The following is a 16,110-nucleotide window of genomic DNA, read 5'->3' as shown; positions in this document are numbered from 1 at the left end:
CTCTGGGAAGAAATACTTGGAGTAATTCTTCCGGGAGCACCACGAGTAGGTAAGCCAACCTGACATTTATGACATGCATGTGCATAAAGAATAATTTGTCACTGTGTTTCAATCACGCAGAAGGAATAAACTTCCTCCAGAGGCGGTGGAAGTCGCTCCGCGATAAATTTCGCCGTATCCTAACGGCAGAAAAAGACTGCAAGAAAAGTGGCGCCGGCACAGAAGACGCAGAGGCCAGCGAATTCTAAGTTGCGTGGCCTTACTGCACGCAACTTTTGTTCCTGCGAGACACGATGGAGTGTAGGCCGTAAGTGCAGCTTTTTTTTTTTTTCTTTGCTACGATTGAAAAGTTTTGATCAAAACGAAAGCGTGTAGTGCCGTGCTTTCGTCGGTCACGTCTATGCTGGCGAAAAATTATGGGCGAGTTGGCAGCGAGTATAAATAAGTGAGCAGACTTGTCTCGGACGTTGGGGCGATATGCGTCGCAGTGAATGAATTGAAATTAAAGCTAGTTGCCGTGCTTAGGTGTGGGAGAGGCTGATTCGTCATTTCCAGTCTCAGTTCTGCTCCCCTTTTGTAAAAAGTTACATTAGCTTCACCTCAATGCATTACGCCAGTTATTTTTTATTTTAACGGTACATTATAGCCTTGTTTTATGTGCTTTTCGCAGCGTAATATGTTCAAACGGTTCCCTTCACTGCACTGCATGCAGCTGTGCAGTAAAATGCAAATTCAGCACTTCATCATGCCATGATTAGGCCGCAAGATATGTGGGAAAGCCAACTTCTGTAGCAGGTTTATTGGCACTGCACTCCTTCAGTACTTTTGGTAACTATGATCGTCCTTTTGAGCGTAAGAATTATGCGTGAAACACGGTGCCAGATTTTAAAATTTCTTTGCTTGACCTGCAGGCGACTGCTTCAACTCTGTACACAAGCACGTATGCATATACATCCCAGTTCGACGCGATCGACTGTATTACCCCTTTTGATCGACACTAGCAGTGTATCGTTCAAAAAGGATATTGTAACCAGCGTAGGCAACTGGCGAAGGCACTTCACTATAATTAGCAACATGTCGCCTGTTCCCATTAATCGCAGAATTGGATTTGCTTTTTTCAATGTGCCCCTTGCAAGCGCATTACCGCTGCATGCTCTTCTGACGCATTTCCCCCATGCAATACCCTAAACCTATGATAAACTGCTGCCGTATACAAGCGGCCTAAGCTCTGTCATTTGCCACTAAAAAAAAAAAGGACTTTTCACTCATTAAGCACCCATTAGAAAACCCAATGAAACACTTCTCATTTGTGTGGCTAGTTTCAGCATTCTATATCACCCGGGAGTCAGAAAGCCTTGATATCTTTCGTGCTTTCTTATTCAATGCTGTAAGTATTTTCGGTCTTCTTTCATGCCAAAATTGGCATACGTGCTCAATAACTTGCATGATTGTTTTTTCTGTTTTTAATTCAGTTTATTTTCATTAGCATATATCAATGTCATCCGTCGCTTGCGCTTCTCAAACAGTGTATGGGTAACAAGGTCATCAGGCAGAGACCACCTGGCTTTAGCTTGGTTATCCAAGACCACTGTGTCTGAATTAATGCTCGAAATATAAAAAAATTGCACACACACTTTTTAAAGAAAGCACAGCTTGCTTTTTGTGTGCTAGACTGCCTGCAGCTGCATGGGTATCTGCTTTTCCAACTGCATTAGAAAACTTAGGTGCAGTTCCAGGCCTGGTCTGAAGGTAGCTTTCATACCTATACAGCACATAAAATGAAAGCAGGGTGAATGAACAATTTATTAACTGCTTAGGAGTACTTTATTTTTAAGAGGAAGGCACGAAACTACTCTAGGGGGTAAGGGGAAAGGCTGGTACAGCAATCACCTGCTAAGGCACATTCGAAACACACGACTAGTGTTCACTGTCCAATAATGTGTGGAACACTGAAACTTAGCATTTAACATCTGCAAGTGCTTTTCGACATGTCGGCAAGACTCGACATTTGAATCTATGAAGTCGAAATAGGCAAACGCTTTAGGTCAGACTAGGTGTTCAGTTATGAAGTGCACCAGCAATCATTCCGTTTGCTGCTAGTCTGTTTCATGTTGTTGCTAAGGTAAGTCTGTGTTAGTTATCTTACATGCTTTGGTCATTTGCCTTCTAAGAACTTGACAAAAGATAAAGCGCACAGGAAGACACTCAAGAGAAGAAGACACAGAACACGCGCTAACTCTCATCCGATTTATTTGCAGCAATAGCAGCAAATATATGCTGAAAAGGAGTCATGCGCAGGACATATCAATAACATAAAGACAAAATCAAAACAAGGAATATTACAAAGCACGATCATGAAAACTGATCTCTGCCTTCTGGAGCTGCACCGACATAACGCTGACACACTTATCTCCCCTTTTCCCGATATGAAATGCCTCCAATAGCTCACACGCTGTCTTATCGCGGCCTCTGCCCAGAACCTTAATGTCACCCAGTCGCGGCTCGCATGCAGTGCAGTTCACGCAGTGTGCTGCCAAATTTGTCCCTCCACTCCTTAAAGCCCGCAATGTGTCAGCGATATGTCGGTGCAGCTCTGGAAGGCAGAGATCAGTTTTCGTGATCGTGTTTTGTAATATTCCTTGCTTTGACTTTGTCTTTATGTTACTGATATGTACTGCACGACTCCTTTTCAGCATATATTTGCTGCTATTGCTGCAAATAAATCAGATGAGAGTTAGCGCTTGTTCTGTGTCTTCTTCTCTTGAGTGTATCTTCCTGTGCACTTTATCTTTAGTCAAGTTGCAATGCGCCATCTAGTCCAACTTCAAGTTTTGTTAAACTGTCTTCTAAGAGATGAGTGTGAAGTCGGAAAGGCATTGAACTTGCGTAAAAAGAAATCAGATGGGAGGTTTTTTGTATTTCAGAAAGAGAAAACTGCAATTATCAAATATGAAAAGGGTTTGACCAATGCCCAAAAGTTTCCAAAAATGACGTTATTACTGCTCCCAAAAGTGCTCTAAAATGCTAGAGTCTGCTTCCGCCCCTGCCCATTTTATTGAAATGCATGTGCCGCTGCTACTGTCCCTGTTGATAGGTGATGTTTCGATGCAGTTTTCCTGAGCCCCACCAGCACCTGCATATTTTATACCACTTTTACTCACAAATGCATGTGGCAGTATATCTGAGAGAAACAGTGCACTAGACTCTGTACAAATTCATGTGTGATCATCTTTGACCACAAGAGATTAGGAAAGGCTACCCTGCAGGCATCATGTCAGTACTTCTGAAAGATAGATACAAATAATGATGTGCCATATGAGAATACCTCAACAGTGCTAACAATGTGACTGCAAGATTCAACCTCATAATATGTATGTATATTCTTTCTCATGTTCAGAACATCAGGAAATTACATAAAGGCGCCGGCTCGGCATAACCCGGCCGTTGAGCAAGGCCACATCAATGTGGCAGGGCCAAGCGGGCTGCAGCCCCGTGTGCTGCACGTCGACATCGACTGCGGTGTAGATTTCGGCGAATTGCCGGCGTCATTTGAAGTTATTCCGGAAGCTCCTCCATCATTGGCTGAGACTCTTCTGTCGGAAACACAGACTTCAGCCGAGTCTCAGGTGTCTGCAGCGTCTCAGGTGTCTGCAGCATCGCAGGTGTCGGCCGGAACAGCTGGAAAAAGAAAAAGAAAAGACGCAGAGGCAAATGATGATCTGCTACTTGATCAGGTCGGGCGGCTGACGGATGTGCTGACTACCCCCCCCCCCCGCACACACACACAAGACCACATAGACTTGTTCGCAATGTCGCTAGCAGGGATGATGCGACAAGTGCCACCGGAGCGCCAAGTGAGCCTACGAATTAGGCTGCTCCAAGTACTTGAAGAGTTTATCGCGTGATTAAAAATCTATGTTCTGTATATCACTCGTTTCACTCTAAAATACCTTAAACATGGCATGAAAATGATGTTGCATCGTGCCGAAATGAGGGTTTGTGATGTGTAGTCTGCCACAGCAGTGCTGGATGGAGCATTTACATGCGCTCTAAGTGTGCCACCTTCAAGTTCGCTGTCTTGCTCACAAATAGCGCAGTGGTGACATGGGGCTGGAACTTTTTCAAAATTCCAGCCAGTGGGAATGGCCATATAGCGGTACTATATGGCCATTTACAGGGATTTCTATGCTTGTTCTGAATTTCTGTAGCAGTTTTGAGTTATAATAGTGCACGATAAGGTGCAAATTAGAGCAGAAAATAGCTTCCTGGGACAGAAATCGGGCAACAAGCAGTTGCTGTACATGCATATTATAAAGTACAGTACCTCACCTTCAGTGCCGTGGATGGTGCTGCTGCTGGTTCTGTGCCTTCCTCAAGACTTCCTCCTTGGAAATGCCTGGCTGTTGCCATTGCCAGGAAACCTCACCAACTGTGCGGCAAAAATATGTAGTGAACAGGTCCCTAGCAGCAGCGGCATCAGCGTGGTGATTCCTAGCATGTGTCGGCGCCAGTGAAAAAAACCGAGGCTCGGAATCCTCTTGCAGTGCACCCTGAAGGCCTTGTCGCCAGCGTCCTGGCACGAAATTCCCAAAGCTGTCCTCTCTGTCAGTTGCATTTTGAGAGCGCGGGTTCCGGATAGTCAGGAAGTTGTGCAGGACACAGGCAGCCTTCACGACATAGTCTACGTTTTTGGGGAGCAAGGGTATGGTACGCAGCAATATGCGCCACCTGGCTGCAGTGATGCTGAAGGCATTTCAACGCACCGCCTGGAAAAGAAATGCAAAGCTTCAAAACAAAAGCATCAGCTGTGGGAGTTTACATCGTGTAAAGCAAAGTTATTTATCAAGCAACACTGGGGAGCTCCAGAAAGCAAGCCCCTAGGCAACAGACTATGTCAAAAATGACGTCAGGGAGCAAATTATGTAATGATCACAAAACAAAACTGCCGTAAGCCTGTCAATTAGCTCCCACTCCTACTGCTCTGCACACCTGCTGGTCAGAATCCACCAATAGGAGCAGGGTTAATTATCAGTTTGCAACAGATTTGTGTTTTTTGTGTGATAACTGCATAATATGGCCCCTGACGTGATTAGTACTTCTGAGACGTTCTTTACAGGGTCTCACTTTTACAAGGTACTCAAATTTCATAAGACAGCACCATATCGTACCTTGCTCTGCTCAGCCTGTAATTAAACACCCTCTTTTCGTCCTCCAGGTGCCTTGAGGGGTAAGGGCGCAAGAAGTCCTTCCGCAACTGGAAGGCTTCATCCCCAACAAAAGCAAAAGGGGCGGCCACAGTTGTACCGGGCAGTGTCCCAAGTTGAAGAATGTCGAGACTGCCGTTGGCGAGGTCTTGGCCAAAATCACATTTCTTGAAGGTGCCTCCATCGCTGAGTCGGCCCTCAGTAACCACGTCAACTAGCACATACTTGCATTCGCTATCTACAATAGCCATTAAGACTACTGAGTAAGTTCCCTGAAATAAATTGTACAGCACAGACAATTAGCACAGGCAGCAACACTCAACATAAATCACAAATTCTCCCAGGTCAACATGGCTAGGGCATTAGTGCCTGCTGTATGAATGACAGCACCAATTCTTCACTTCTTTTTCTTTTTTTTTTCAGAACATTTTTTTTATTTCATTTTTCAATTTGGTGCCAAAAATAGACAGTCAAGTTTGTACCTAGCCTGCACAGGACAGGCACGTCTAGTATTCAGTACTTAAGCTTTAATTTGAGACATAATGGCAAAATGATTTGCAAAAATCTGATACGTGGCGTGCGGGACTCAGCCCTAAACAATTCGGCCTTCCTTCCGAAACCATGCACCAAATACACGCGTAATCTTCGCTACCAGACTTGTCTGGCTAAAATCAACCGAAAGATCTTGGTCCTCTGGTGGCATTCATTATTTGTGTACATCAATAAGAGGCAAGGGCCTTTCCATCTGCATCAGCTTTGGGTGGACATCCCTCCGTTTTCAAGAGCTCATTAGGAGCAAGACAGTAGAGAAGCCTCCCTCTCTTTTGTCTCCAAGTCTGCATATTTCGTAGTTGTAATATTGCTCTCAACAACCTGACTGAAGTGAAAATTAGACGAGAAGCATTGTTTTCTGTTGTCAATGCAGCAGCTGTATTGCAAGGGTTGGTGACAACAGAGTTGCTCAACTGAAGACACCACTCTGGAAACAGATGGACCTTTTTTTTTGAAAGCCAGAAAAACTGGAGTAAACTGTGGGAACAAGTATCATTAGTTCACATATAAATACAATATTCTGAGAGCCTTTCACAGATAGCTGAGAGAACTGCATGCTTAAAGATGCAGATACTATCTGTTCCAGCACAAAAAACGAATGAGAAAATTATGTTTTAAGCAATGCTGTTGCAAAGAGAATTACTGATATGAGCTTGGACATTGCCTATGCTTACCACTGGCATTAAGAAAGTGCCCAGTGTTTCATTTTCATTACGGCCGTAGGTGAAAAACTAAATATGACAAGCACTACTGCACAATTGTCACTACAGCAATGGACACCATTTCAGCACTTGAACAAGTTAGTGAGCAAACTAGCTTGCAGTGGAAGCAGAAGGTTATATTGTAACCACTGTCTGCCACTGATGGTTGCAAAAAGTGGTCCTGTGTGACATTTGTGGATAAAGCTTGCTTGCCTGATGTCACCCTGAATCTTCTACCATTGACCACTCTACAGCGAGACAGAATATGAAACTCGTCATCGACATTGTGTTTGATGTAGCTAACTTTAACTTGTTCAAGACCACTGAAGACTAGTCTATACACCTCTCTTTCAAAAGGTAGCATTGGGAAAATGAAGAGATTTTTCGCCCTTAAAGAATACATTGACAGCTTCTAGGCGGTGAAAATTGAGGCAACTGCCAAGCTATGAAATAAGATGTGCCTTTGTTATCTTGCCCTGTTCAGACGTGTGACCACCAGAATATATGTAATCCAAAAGTTACGGAAAACAATATATCAACGAAAATGTGCCTTGACGTTCATGTATTTTGTAGAGCAACAGCTTTAGGAGGAACATACAGGAGCCAATAAGCTGAACCAATTCCCAACTTTAAGGTCACTCAGGCATGCTCCCCAAGAATCTTCTGATGTTTTTGCAGATCGCTCACCACAATCTTAACGAATAATTTGAAATGGACTGTTAAGTAATGCACATGCTCTTTAATGTGCTTGAAATGTTCTCTTTACCCTTTGCTGTACATGTTGAAAATAATAACGGCTCATCTTCGTTATCAACTTTACCACAATACATCCCACTTCTTTGGCTTCAATGCATTTTATTTGTGCACTTAGGTGAATGGGTACGTCAGACTCGCAACAACCGCAAAGAGTACGTGATGACCAGAGGTTCCGAACAAAAAAAAAAAAGGCATGCAAATAAAGACTGTGCAAATATTTGATTGCATAAAAATTTTTTGCACGCCCCTTTCATTGTAAATAGAGCTCAGTGAGCAAGCACAAGATTGTGACAGAAGTTTGAAGATGCACGCTTCCCAGTTTTGCACTTGCTCGGATAACAATTTGTCCAGTCTCTGACACAAAGGGACACTAATCAATGCCATGTCTGTGTGTACGTACTTGTATCTTTGCTGTGCCTATGCAAGGTCCTCTGAATTCAAGGATGACAGATGACTACCTCACAGCTACCACACAAACCATTTCTGCACAACACCTTGTTCCAGATATTGCTTCCCTTGTTACTGACAAGCATTGTTAAACCACAAGCCAGCAGAATGCTTAGAACTTGGCCTGCTAATTCAGGTTCTACATGCACATCACTTAGCGCCATATTACTTAGATCAGTATTTTTACCTTATCCTAGGAACAGACCTATCTGAGCAGAGCCCATCTCAGGTAACAAACTTTACCTTGTAATTGAAGTATGTGCTTCCGGAATTGGGAGGGCAGAAAATTGCAACATGTTTGCCGTCGACTGCCCCTAAGCAGTTGGGAAATTGCTATTTCATGCTGAAACCTTCAGCAATCTTCTTCCAATCAGCATTTGTGGGTGTCTGAAAGCAGTCATCAGTACTTTTGTAAGCTCACCAGTAGCAATCTTACAAAATGTGCTCAGCTAAATGACTGAAACCCTGTTCAATACCTTCACAAAAAGATGTGAAGACGTTACAACCAAATGAACACTTGGTGTGGATAGGTAATGCTTAGAAAATTCTGATTTAATTAAATGAGCAGGGCCTGATTAAGAAAAAGGGGGGCCTTGGGCTGAAGTACATGCCCCCCCTCATTCTCTTGGCAGCCCTTCACTTCAATACTACACGTTCAAAGTATCATGCAAGAGTTAAGAAATAAACAACAATCGCAAGAATGAAGGCAATGATGATCCAAACTACACTCAGGGTTCAGATTTAAGCAATTGAGCAGTAGTTTTAGGATGAAGCTGCTTCAGGGGAAAGAGCAGTGATAGGTTCAGCTGCAAAAAGTTCACCCCACCTTCATAAAGGTGTCTTTGAGTCGCCCCCAAATGGCTCGAAAGGTTACATGGATGCAGCGCCTTGCAGTTTCAATACCTACTCGGTAGGCAAGTGCCACATTACAAATATCTTATCCAGAAGCCAGGTAGCTACAAAACAGAACAAGACAGTCTATTCAAGATGAAATCTGCCTTTACACCCGTGCTTTCATTTCATTTGAGCATAGTGTCACTAATCCATCTCAGTGCAATTACTGCACGCTAGGCATGTCCTGATGCGAAACCTCAAGGTTGTGGATGCAAGGTTATAGGTTTATCATGTTCACATACAGATGTACTCCCTAAAAGAAATACTCAAAGTACTAATACTTGTGTGAAAATGTGTTGTGTCTCACTTCTGATTGGCCTGTCAGATAGGGACGTCATGGTATACGTGTCTGGTGCAGGTGATTCAAACAGCGTTATTTAGCCACCTTGGCCTTCGACCTTTCACTGCGCCACTTGCAGTGCAAAAGCACTACTTCAGACCGTCAAAGCTAACCTAACATGTTCTGGCTCACACCTGCTGTGCTCGGGTGGAAAAAAAGGCAGAGCAGATTAGAACCCTTGAATTTCTCGTGGAGAATTGAGTACAGAAAGTCGCAGCTATCGCTGCAGCCAACCACCCCGTGTGCAGGCTACAATATACTCTTACGCTGTGAATTGCACATTACTGTCTCCATCAACTTTTATCTGTGCGCAAAAGCTTTCAGACATCCTACACCAATTAGCATTAAAACTCTACTACGTTTAGAAGGACTGCATTAATTTTTCCATTGCAGGTGTTTTATATGAAGCTGTCTTATCAGCACAGAGATAATGTGGGAAAATCAGGATATTAACATGCAATAAAATGAAAAGAAGCACCAAAAGAAAGGAACCCTTTCCTAAGCATAGTGGAAGAAAACACACTTCGAAGGAAACAACTAACAGCAATACCAATGAATGGCAAACTGCAAAAGCACATATAATCTGTGTATGAAATAATTTTACATGCTCAAGGCAACTCACAATACCACTAGAGAAATTGTAGACTGCAAAGACACATCAATGTTTCAGATATATTAATGATCACAATAAATGCATCTACACAAGAGGAATCATTAATTACTCTTCCACAGGTAACTAATAAACTTAGGTGTGATGTAATAAGGCTCTAACACTAACTTCAAGTTTTTTTCTGATGAAAGAGCATGTTGCAAATACATCCACTACAGTGCTCAAATGCAAGTTGCAGGAACTTAACTATATGTACCTTGTTGATGACCTCCAAAATAGCACAATGTCACTAAATGTCAAAATCCTGGTTCTTAAAAAGCAGAGGTACATCTCTACAAACCTAAGTGTAATTGCAAGCCGCTCCCCTGGCTCCAGGCGCTCTCTGGCAATGTGTTGCCGTGTCAGGTCAGATTCCACAAAGCTGAGAAGTTCATCGAAGAGTGGCGGCGTCATGCGGAAGAATTTAAAGAACAGTTCGTGGTCTCCTTCCCGCATGCGAGGCATCTGTTGAAAAAAAAAATACTGTTCAGCCTGCAAGCTAACAAAAGGAGACTAGCAGAATGCTCTTCTACCAGCATTCCAAGTCAGTGTACGTCTTTGCTGTCAGCAGACAAAAAGTATCTGTTCACTATCTGATCACTATCGCACGCAGTGATAAGAATGCCACTGCAGTAAGCTATGCGGGTTTTTTACACTCTGGAATGAACGAAGCTACTTACAGCTGTATGGTAGAGGCCTTCTTTGCGCGCCATAAAAACCGGCCGAACCCACCAGCGCGGCTGTCTGCGCTGGCGCCGCTCCCGTCTTCTTTTCAGGATCAGTAGGAGCAGCGTTCTGATCAGAAACAACACAGCTCTTCTGTTCCTGCGAACTGCCGGCATGATGAGAAGAAGAGACGCGATCTGGCGAATCGGTACGCAATGAAAAAGTTCCGCTCGACGTCGCCCCTGGCCGTACCTCCGCACCACACAGCTACGGCGCTCAACTGGGGAGCCACACTATCTGATCTGACCGAATGTCGATGGCGCTGCGTGCTATGACTCTGTAGTATTCCTGTATATGCTCCCGCAGGGAGCATGGGAGCATATACAGGAACACCATGACTCTGCTAAACGAAAAAAAAAAAAAAGAAAAATTTGTGTACACAGTACATCACGCGCATTTGAAAACAATTTTAGTGCCGAATTACTGTGTCTCAAAACTTTTGACAGTGTTACTGTTTCAAGAAATAACACCGTAGCGCGTGCCAGCGCAACTGTTTGGAGGTGGAGGCCTCTTTCGACGCCCGCCGCGACGCCGCACTCAACGCACCAGCGCGTGACGCGACGCGTAGGAAGTCGCTTGGAGTCGGGCCTTTATACTTTCGCGGAGAACTACAGCTAACCAGGTCACCTATTTTCTGCTCTTTTTTTATGCAGAAAGCCCGAAACCGTCGAGCACGTCTTCTTGGAGTGTTTGGGTGGCGTGTTCTTTTGGGACATAGTGCAAAGAACACTGAAAAAAGACCTGCCACTAGACCCCCGAGGAATTCGTTTCCTAGCTGTGGAAATGATGAAGGCGTCCCTTTCGACGCAGTAATGCTGATGGCATTGCACTGTGTATGGAAAGCCTGCATGGCAGCGCGACACGCCGACATTGATGCAAGGCCGGCACTCCAGTACTTCTGCGAATCCGTTGCGGCGTTCGTGGCAACCCACAAGAATGTGCACCCGGTGCCCGAATGGGTATCGAGAATTGAGCCCCTTATGCACATGAAGAGTTTTTAGCCCCTTTACATCAGTCAAGGTTTGGCTGGAAGTTTTAGCCCATACCGACGCTATGTACATTCTTCTCAAGTGTTCGTTCACTTTTGTTGGGTAGCGATGTATGTCTAAGCAGGCAATAAAAAAAAAAAAAAGTGAGCAGACATGCAGCGACAGAACACCCCTCCGGCGCATCGCGGAAACCAGCGGAAGCAGAGCCAGCATCGCGCTCCGCGCACTTCTTTATTCTAGCCAATGTGCCGGAAATTCATCTCGGTGGCTGCGTTAGCGTCAATTTTCCCCTGAATTTGGTTACGGTCACATAAGAACGATAGCAAGATAGTGGCAATTAAGGCCTCTAAAAGGGGGTCTGCCAGATGGAAGTAGGGTGGTTTGTTTCGCGTAACGAGGAAGGAAGAGATTTCTTATGATGCACACCGAAAGATGCCATTTTTTTTTCGTTTGGTTTCGCCCCGCTGCGGTGATACAGTGGCTACAGCGCTCGACTATACTGCGCCCAATGGTACGTGATCGAATCCCGGCCGAAGAGGTCGCTCATCGATGGAGGCGAAAAGCAAGGTGCCCATGTGCTGTGCCATATCAGTGCACATAAAAGAATCCCAGGCGGTCTAAATTTCCGAAATTCTTCATTACGGTTTCTCTCCTATAGACTGAATTGTATAAATCGAACCAATCGCTCATATTTGAGTACATAGAAGTCTTTCCACTGGCATGCATACCGATGGCCTCATGCTGCTTCCTGAACACTTTTAAAATGCGGGTGGGGGGAGGGGGGGTTTCAATTCTTACAACCCTATATGGCAATCCCTGCATTTATCTGAAGACTTGCACTGCCAGCCAGTGAATCCACCAGTAACAATAATATGGTTAATGGCCTGAGTTATTTAACGCGAATGAGGAACTTTTAGCAACTCCAGAGCATCCATCCCGGAGTGCTTGCTGTGTCAGGTTGTCCAATATTTCGCAGCGCCTGATGTTATCGTGTGTTCACTTTAAGTCTGGTACCAAAATGGCGCGTGAGCATCGCTTACGGTTGGAGTCTACCACATGTCTACCTTGCAGGACGACATCTTGAGTCTACAGTTTGCTTTACAAGCCAAACATGCGCTGGGCCAGGAGGTTGTTGTCTAGGTGGAAGAAGTGGAGCTGTACCGCTTTCTAAACGAGGTTGAGTGCGCAAGATATAGCGGTTGTTACATTTGTGTTTGCGCGTGGGCCGGGGTAGCGTACCGCTGCCAGCAGTTATTACGTGCGGCGCGCGGCCTCTCGGTAGCGTTGGCCTGGCGGCTCCGTGGACGGCGGACGGCATCAAAGGTGCCAGCAAAGACGAGGCGTCTTTTAACGAAACAACCTTTACTGTAACATCAGGAAGAAACGGGCAGTGAAGCTGACCCGGAGAGATTAACAGACACTCTCACACAGCTGGTGTCTAGCGTCGTGCCAACGGCGCGTCAATGTAGTCTCTTTTTCAGCGGAGTCGGCCGCTGCTTTTTATAGTTTTTCCAGTTCACAGGGAAAGGGTAAACCCTCACAGGAAAGGGAGAGCCAAACATGTTGGTTCACGACGAATAACTCAATCGCAGGTGTTCCGACCTCATCTCCTCCACCTCCTGCAGACAGGAGAGGGCGACGCTCTCTCCCTCGAGCTCCAGGCTTGGCCAGCTTTTGCACACACACGCACGCACACACATTTGGCGCGTGGCAGGAACACGCTGAGACTTGTCGGCGGGAGGAAGCGTTGCGCGGCCGATGAACGGCGTCGAAATGGCCGATCCGCTCGCGGTTCTGCCTGTTGCTATGCGGTGGCCGCGTCAGCTGTCCCACTTCTCGGTGGAGAAACGTAACACGGTATACGCATAGATTAGCGATGTTAATTTCCCTCTAAGATTTGGCAATGAATCTCACGTCTCCTGTCTTCTCTTCTTTCAGTATTGTCAGTAGCGCCAGCATTTGTTGATATATTTCACTCTAGATTTTCGGGTTTCCATATCTGCAGGTAGCGAGGAGTACTTCTGTGATCTCATGGCCCTGGGCAGTGCTACTGCACTTTGTCATGAGTACGTCTGGTATTTCACTGGTTTTGAAGTCTCGGTCGAAATCTTTTTTATAGCTCCCGCCGTAATCTGTAGGGTAATCGATTAGCTCCTTAGTTGCACAGGTAGGCGTCGGCAAGGGTGTCGATTATTTTAGCATCCATCCCTCGAAAGGAGTTGAGGACCTTTCTGAGCTATATGTTGCTGATCCCTCGGGACTTCCGAGAACCTATCAAGAAATTTGACTGCCAGTATGCTAGAATTATTTCATAAGCCAGTTGTTTTGAGTGGCGCATAAGCATTTGTGCCTTGTGCGTGAAGTTGAATGTTTCGATTTAAGTTTCTAGTATAGACGTTGATTTTTCAGCCACAATTAGAGACTAGGGCTGGCGCCTAGGAGAGCGTTATCTGTTGCCAGACTGTCTTCCGATGCTTGCAGTGTGCGTGTGGAATTTTCTCCTGCCTTGTGTCAATGACTGGCCCTCCGGGACATGTTTCGTAGTTTTCAAATTTCACGGTGAGGTTGTGGGTCTCCGCGGCACGGAACAGCGTCCAATAATTGGTGCGAGCTTGCCGCCAGCGTGTGTGTTGCTTGTTCCAGGCAAGGCTAATGCGGAGTAGGTAATATTCGATATCTGCGATTACCTCCGTTATTACCACTGTGTCAGGTGGTGCGTGGTCTTTTCATTTATGCAGCGTGAAAACTTTACACGAACACCGATTTTTTTAAACAAAAATTGTAAAGAAGTTTTTTTATGCGTTCATCATTTACCTTTCATAATTTTGCCCACGATATTATGCCTCCCTGTCGTTCAAATATATCTCTTAATAAGATAATATGCGTGGTACTTTCTGTTACACATGAGCAGATATTTCCTTAAAGAAATGCTAAGAAAAATACTGTCACTTGGACCCCAAACGAACAAGATCTATGAGAAAGAGAAGACGAAAATTCCCGCGTAGAAAAGTTCAATCGACGAAAAAAAAAAATTAGTTCTTGAAAAAAGGGAAAAAAAAATATGCCCCAAATTTTTATAACACGAAATCTTTGCCTTTGTCCAGAATGGCTCTGCCATGCGAAGTGTGGCCGCGAAGTGCATACATGGAATTCGTCTCCTGACAGCCTGGTTATCGATTCCTATAGAATCCAAGCGCCACAGTGGACTGTCAGTTTCAATTACATTTTGTCGAGCCCGAGGGCAAAGAACCTTGACGCTGAGAAATTCCACGATGTAATAAAAAGTGAGTTTGTTTGGCGTTCCCACCGCTGCGTGGTCAATGAAGTGATCGAAATGTATATTATACTCACGCAAGAAAACAAACAAGTCAAAGCAGGTGAATAGATTTTAATTGCATTTCACTGCTTTAAAAAACAATTTTAGGCTTTTGGCCGAATATCCGACGTGCCGAATAGCTTTTTAGATTTTGTATATACTGGCTTCCTCAACCAAGTTACTGCCGATAAGCTATGATCGCGCTACCTCAATTTTCAATTGCGCCTTTGGTTAGCTACTTCTTTGTAGATTTACGCTTTCCTCGGCTGCTGGCATGAGACTTGGAACGTCCCCTGTTCTTCCTCCCCTTCTTCGGGGCGCTGCTTTGGGAGGACACACTGGTGGAATGGTGACGGCGCTTTGCTCCGTGCTTGCGTCCGCCGGAGCGCCTTGAGGATCGAGAATGGGATCTGCGGCGCCTCGTCCCAGGCCGCTTTCCTGCCCGACTGCCACGGGATGAACTGGATCCCGATCGGCGATGAGAACGGGAGCGCCTCCTCCTGCCACCGCTGCTTGGCGATCTTTTGTGGCTTCTCGCCGAGTGTCGTCTGGCTCCAGCAGGTTCCCGAGACACGCTGCGCAGTCGACGACGGCTGCCACTTCGCCGGCCACTCTTGACGGTAGTAACGGTAGTAGCCGAGGAGGGACCTGAATAGATGCTTGGAGAATACGCCTTTCGAAGCACAGCATTGGCCTTCCCTTCAGGGGGTGACGGCTCTGAATTGTCTGGTGAGTCCGCTGCCTTTTTCGTCAAACGTGGTGACTTGCGTTTAGGCTCAGCAGTTGTTTCCTTGGTAGTTTTTTTCGGTTGACCCAGTGTAGGCATGTCAACGGATGCCTTTCCTGCATCAGCCGGCGAGTCGATTCCGGCGGGGGCTGACTTGGCCGCATTACGTGCTCGCCTTTGCTTGGGCTCCCTGGTGTCGCTTACCGCCGGATTCCGACTGCGCTCCTCGGCCTTCTGTGAACTTTCGCGGGCGTTGCTGTCCATGCTGCCGCCAGGTCAGCCTCTACCGATGCAGTAGGCTCCAAGTGGTCTGTCTGGTCGAAGCCTAGGCCAGTCAAGCCTCGATGACTGCTCCGCAAACCCCGGAAAGGCTCTTACATGACAGCGTCTCAGAGGGGCCTCCCAATTGGTGACAGCCGTTGCCGCTGGAGGTCTTTGCGGCGAGCTCCAGGCTCCTCAGTCATGCCGGGCTGCTCACTCGTTGATGCATATCGGGGATTGGCGAATCTCTTGGCCAGGCCTCGCAAGACGCCGGGGAAAAGGGGCGCACCGGCAAACGCCCGGCCGAGCGTTCCAGATGATGCCGGGCAGGGTTCTGCTGCGCGTGGCAGCAAGCGGAAGCCGCTGCCTTTCTCGTGCAATTTGTCTTCCTCTAGCCATTCTGCAATGGCGCCAGCAAATGGCAGATTACCGAAAGAGTCAAAATGCTCAGATCACCATGTTTAACGAAATGCTTTCCACATGTAGAAACAAACAAATGCTGAATAAAAACACCAAGATCCGACAACCCCCGAAAAAAAAAAAAAAAG

At 45.8% G+C, this 16,110-nt stretch overlaps 1 long non-coding RNA gene and 1 pseudogene across 1 annotated transcript in view; one reads left to right on the top strand and one right to left on the bottom strand.

Moving 5' to 3' along the window:
* The window catches only part of LOC146206150 (uncharacterized), a 178,418-nt gene that overhangs the window by 50,474 nt on the left and 111,834 nt on the right, over positions 1-16,110 (top strand). The gene's annotated exons all lie outside the window — the stretch shown is intronic.
* Positions 4,332-10,478, bottom strand: LOC146206152 (uncharacterized; annotated as a pseudogene).

Source organism: Amblyomma maculatum, chromosome 1, assembly GCF_055883805.1.
Source record: "Amblyomma maculatum isolate TAMU_Amacu chromosome 1, ASM5588380v1, whole genome shotgun sequence".
In the NCBI taxonomy this organism is placed as follows: Eukaryota; Metazoa; Arthropoda; class Arachnida; order Ixodida; family Ixodidae; genus Amblyomma; species Amblyomma maculatum.
Note: the sequence above shows the minus strand (reverse complement) of the source record. Positions and strands in the feature narration are given on the sequence as shown.